A 6,193-nucleotide genomic window follows, 5' to 3' on the forward strand; every position below is an offset into this window, starting at 1 on the left:
AAATTTTAATATTATAGAAATTGATCCTCCTTGCCTCTAAAAAATGTAATTTTCAAGACGCTAAAACATATATTTTATTACTTTTAGTTAAAAGTTGAAATACCGAGTTTCATGCATCCAGCTTAAGCAATTACTTGTTTACTTTATAAATATTTTCTGAATAAGTAATGGGGAATTGGAACATTAAAGAAAGTGCCCACTTTGTTCTTTCCCTTTTATGTGTTGAATTTTCAGGGCTTTTTTGTTTGTTTGTTTGTTTTACAGTGGAAAGTTTATAAATATGTCAAGTTTCATTTTTCAGAGATTTGCGAGATACGATACTCTTTTTTTTTTCTTTCTTTAAATCTTACCTCACCCTTTTTACGATACGTATTTCCCAAAATTCTTTCTTATATCCTGCTTTCGTAAGAAAATGATTTTTTTTAAATTAAAATTTTACGACTCTACTTGTAGTAGTATGCCCAGAAAGTCACTTATCTTAACTCTTTTATATAAGAGTACAGAAGATGAAGACAATCAAACAAATGGACTTTCATTAACAGTTTCCAATTTCTTATTCGTACATTTCCCACAAGCTGTAGTTTTAAATTCACGCACTGTCAAGACCCAGGTTTCAAAAAGGTAACAAACTGAAAATATAATAATAATAATAATAATAATAATAATAATAATAATAATAATAATAATAATAATAATAATATGTATTTATGTACGTGTGTTATATGTACGGTATATATTTATTGTCTTATTGAAGCTTTCGTAATTTGGAAATATACCTTTGGTTTACTTTTAATATGAAAAAGCCTGCTCCCCTGGAAACGTTTGCTGGCTACATCCCTAAATGACTATATATTGATTTCTTCAAACGTATTGTGTTGTGTATACATTAGTAATTTACTGTTATTTGTTGATTTTTTCTGGCTTATACATATCAACTCTATCAAAACACACTGTGAAATATAGTAACTGTCTGCGTTCTTAATATATATAGTCAGTATTTTGTGATAACATGAAATATCTAGTGAACTTTTGCGCTAACTAAGCAAATTTTGGTGGGCTTTTGTCCTACTCTTAATAAAACACACTCCACTGCTTGATTTCAGAAAAGTCTGGTAAAATATGCTGTTTAAACATTTTTATTAATTCTTTTTTAGAAATTTGTTATGGGATTCTCGTATCTCCACTTGAAAAGAAACGAATTTCTTAACCAATTATATAATTAATTCTTAGAATGAAATAGGTTTTATAGCGTAATTCATGTATAACTGCAGAACAGATAATAATAATTTTAGTAGTACAAACATAGCTCTTATCATTGGAATTAGCTACGTTCGTAACATTATTTCCAACTAGTTACTGTATCGTCGCAATTTCGTGTGGTGGTGGCAAATTTCAGAACTAAAGCAGGTGAATGAAAAAGGCACAAGACCTAAGCGGCACAAGTCCTAAACATTGTACGACCTAAACGACACAAGACCTAAAAATCATTTCGCGGCACTAGTCCTAAACGGCACAAGGCCTAAAAATCATTTCGCGGCACAAGACCTAAACGGCACAAGTCCTAAACGGCACTAGTCCTAAAAGACACAAGACCTAAAATTTAGGACTAGTGCCTGTATTTTTAGGACTTATGCCGTTTAGGACTTATGAATGTTACCCGTCCGGACCAGATACCAAAACTTCCTAACTCAATATATATTTGTACTCTTTCTTAATAAAACTACATTTCTTTACCACAACAATGATTTAATATATATATATATATATATATATTATATATATATATATATATATATATATATATATATATATATATATATATAGAGAGAGAGAGAGAGAGAGAGAGAGAGAGAGAGAGAGAGAGAGAGAGAGAGAGAGACGAAAAGCACCAAAACTGACATACCATTTTGTTTTTGGCTCATAAAGCTAAAAACTGAAGGACCAGAATCATGTAATAAATATATTTCTTTAAACCAGCAACACTACTCAATAAAATTATGTAACAAGTTTTAAAAATGCCATATATTGCCACGATTATGACGATTTGTTCATTTATCTCCGAAATCATATTTTTAGAAACCAGGCCCTAAAACCGACATGATGCAAAATGAAAAGAAGATATCCTTTTAAATTTGTATTTCGATATCCTTGTATAAGTTCTGTCACGCACAAAAGTAGGTTTACTTGTAAGATACTATTAGATCTGCACCATACTTTGCTTATTAAAAGTAGAAATAAATGCTGATAGGGTCTAGAAACAGTCTTATCGTGGTATTAGGCACAATTCACAGTTCTAAAAACGTTTGTACATTTATCGATATTTTGTAAGATAAGTAAACATTAAGAGGGAATATCTCTATGGAATTACATATTGAGTCCAAATCAATGACAATAATCGGAGATTTAAAGGTTCCCTTACACTGGCACATTCTGTGTGTGCCCAGTCCTCACAGAATACACACTGAACCCATTTTTCTGCTCTGGTGTCTTTCGAAAAGAGTCTTTCGAAAAAAAGAATGCATCATTACTCTCTTGGTACAATGGACACTAAACTTCCGTCTGGTGATATGTCATTGTCTGCTTGTTCATACCGTAGCGTCTTCCTTGAACTGGACGTAGATTGGGATGTAGCCCTACTTGCATTTCCTTTCGAGTCTTCTTGTCTACCTGTGCTCCGTTTAGTTTCTCTCTGCACCTTTTCTTTCAATCATAAGTAATAGTTATTTTGTATACGGTGGCGAAGTTATTACTGCCGTTTGAGTAGCTTTACAGCATCTGACAGGTTTGCAGACTTGTAAATGAAAGGGTATGTCGGTTTATAGAACACTTTACTCCTACATGTTTGTAAATGTTTCACTACCAAAGAGTATCCGTTGGTACAATAACCACGGTGATTTGCAAACTTAATAACTTAAAGAAAAAAAGCATGTAATGAGTAAATCATCTACATATAAACAATTCTCGATTTCTGACAATGATGAATTATCAACAGAAATTTTAGCACAACGAAAAACAAAACAATGCTCCTCACACACTAGTCCACACTCACAACTGGTTTAAACTGTACTTGCTCCGCCTAGTAGTGAGAGTAGAAACTACTGATAACATCTTCGCCAGGGTACAGTGTGTTCCAGCCCAAAAAAGGGCGGTATGTCGGTTTACGGACGTATGTCGCTTTTGGTGCTTTTCCTCTCTCTCTCTCTCTCTCTCTGTACTCTCTATATACACTCTCCTCCCTATATATAAACTCAATGGAAAAACACGTTCGGAAAAAGTTAAAACCAGGAAAAGAAATCGGCCAAGACATTATTTGAGAAGAATATGTCTTATTAAGGATGTGCTAGAAAATATAGCAGAAGGTAAGAGTAAGTTTTGGAGGAAAGAACAATATTGGAGATAGTTAGAAAAAGAGGAAAAGAAAATGGTTAGGATATTAATTGAGAAGAAATTCTCTTAATAGCGATATGACAAAACGTATGATACAAGGTAAAAAGGGAGAAGGATATTATCACTATTAATGAATGATATTCTGAAGTCAAAACTAAGAAATTAGCAGACAACTATAATAAATAGAAGGTCCTAGTGATACCAATAACCTGACAATGACAAGCGAAATCTTGTAATGATGATACTGAGCAATAGAATTGAAAACATATTCAGATGCCTCCCTGTCATCGACTACAGGAGGATCACAGAAACAAGCAGCATGTCGAAGCAAGAAGATACATCATAGAATATCGGTTTACTAAATGAATTATGTCTTACCTTTGATAAGGCAGGTGATAAATGATATAGCATGCCGAGAAAACACATAACAATATAAATGCCTTTCTAACTGGGATCATATTTCTTCTAATTGTCAGCTAATAAAACAGAATACGTTCATTCTTCAGTCCAAATGGCAGCATTCCTAGAAATAAAACAGAAAACAATAGAAGAAATTCTCGCAGAATTACTACGTTTACTCCTCCTCCTGCTACTACAATTACTATAATATTAATAATACCATTTAAAAAAATTGTTTAAATACACTAGCTGAACCTGCGCTCTATACATAAATACTGGGCATCATTCACATATGAGCACGAATCTCCTTGCCATCAGGCCCGCAACCAGCCTTAGAGGTTTGGGGGGGGGGGCATGAATATGTTAGGGGGGCCAAGTCATTAAAAATTCTCCTACAACTTGTTTTTGTATTAATGTAATAGCATTTTGTATTGAGGTCTGGAGGAGCCACGAGAAGTTTAGGAGGGCCAGGCCCCCCTAGCCCCCCTCTGGTTGCGGGCCTGCTTGTCATTCTTTACAACATTTGTACGTCTCCCTTTACAGATACAGGTGAAAGACATCTTGATAAAAATCGGCAAGGGGTACCATAATGGGGAGATTTTTCGATTATTTTTTCAATATCTTACACCATTTGCAAGATTTGAGCCTACTTCCGGTTGGAGTTTCTAATTCATGTATGATCAGACTCGGACTGGCCAGGGCAGGAGGGCAGGGATCCCCCTTCCCCCCCCCTCTCTCTCTCTCTCTCTCTCTCTCTCTATATATATATATATATATATATATATATATATATATATATATATATATATATATATAGATAGATAGATAGATAGATAGATAGATAGATAGATAGATAGATAGATATAATGAATATTGAATAATATGGAAAGTAAGATGAAACATGTCTGCTGTCTTGAGCATAGTTACTCGTTGTAATTTGTTCCGTTCTCAGAGTTCGATGGCCCCTAGCATTGAACGTAGTCTTGGGGGTCTCATTATTGGAATGAAATTAATGATATTATAAAGTAATGGTTCGGGGACCTTTGTTTGTGACCTAGTAAGAAAATATTTCAACAATATGAAGAACGGAGCCCCAGCATCATATTGTCTAAACATGTATTGGTGCCTCATGAATGCCGAAATGAGACTGAATTTTATAGAGACTTGCTGAGGCCCTCTGTTAGTCGTTTGACAAGTCATTCTAACATCATAAACACAATAGGTCCCCACCCTAGGCCCCATTACCACCCATAAATGAAGCTGACAGCTTTATGAAGAAAAGCCGCCATCCCCCAGTCCGAAACTTAAGAAGACAAAACTTAGTATACTTTGTAAGGCTTCTCCATGCTACATGGAAAGAGAAGATGGCTCCTGTTGGGGCCCAAGTGAGGCTCTCCGAGACTGTGTATGATCAGTGTTTTCTTTCTTCTTGCATGCCGTATGTAATAGGCAAATACATTACACACACAATTAATTATATTATCAGTAATATATGGTGTTCATTGGGCAAAACGCTCTAAACAATAAAGATTCATCTTAGGCTGGAGAAATGGTTGTCCTTCGTTTTTCATTGTCATTTGGCGATGAAACAAACGCCTGAGAGATATACAACCCATGCATACAACTATGTAGTGTTGGAATGTATAACTCGTAGGATATAATGCTTTACTTTTTTAAAAATTTCAACACTTCCAGTGTACACCTAAAAAATGTAATAAAGAAATAACGGCCATTTTTTAAAATATTCAATTAGAACTGAACAATCTACACAAGATTTGCGATCGCTCAGTGAAAACGACATCTTTCTAGAGTCCACGGTTCCCGAAAACTCACTGTTGAAATGATTGGCCACAAACATATAAACCTAGCATTTTAATGTATAGATTTATTTACACGAACAGCATTTACAGCCATTAGTGCGCCAAAGGAAAGAAAGAAGATTTTTTTTTTAAAAAAAGAATAAAGTGTATGCAACTAGAATATATTCTTCATGCAGAAGTATAAAATACATCTCAGGATATAAAATATAGTACCTCCTCATGATCCTAGGTCCAATTACCTCCTCATGATCCTAGGTCAACACCGACAAAAATTAGGGTTCGATTCTGGGCGGGAACTCATGTGATTGGAATTTCACGTTAAGAAGTAGGTTCACGTCTCATATAGCTTCGCTGCTGAAAGAGACGTTAAACGCTAATCCAATCTAATACTTACAAAATTCACTGCTCCCTTTGGGAGTGAAACCAGGAACCACACACAAACCGAAATCGCATGCATTAACAATTCGGAGTTGAGTTGATTTTGAATTTAACGTCCATTTCAACAGCAAGGCTATATGAGATAGACCTACTGATTGATGTGAAACCCAAACCACATGAGCTCCCGCCGGTAATCGAACCCGGGCGTT

The sequence above is a fragment of the Thermobia domestica genome, chromosome 7, assembly GCF_964235325.1.
Source record: "Thermobia domestica chromosome 7, izTheDome1.hap1.1, whole genome shotgun sequence".
NCBI classification, from domain to species: domain Eukaryota; kingdom Metazoa; phylum Arthropoda; class Insecta; order Zygentoma; family Lepismatidae; genus Thermobia; species Thermobia domestica.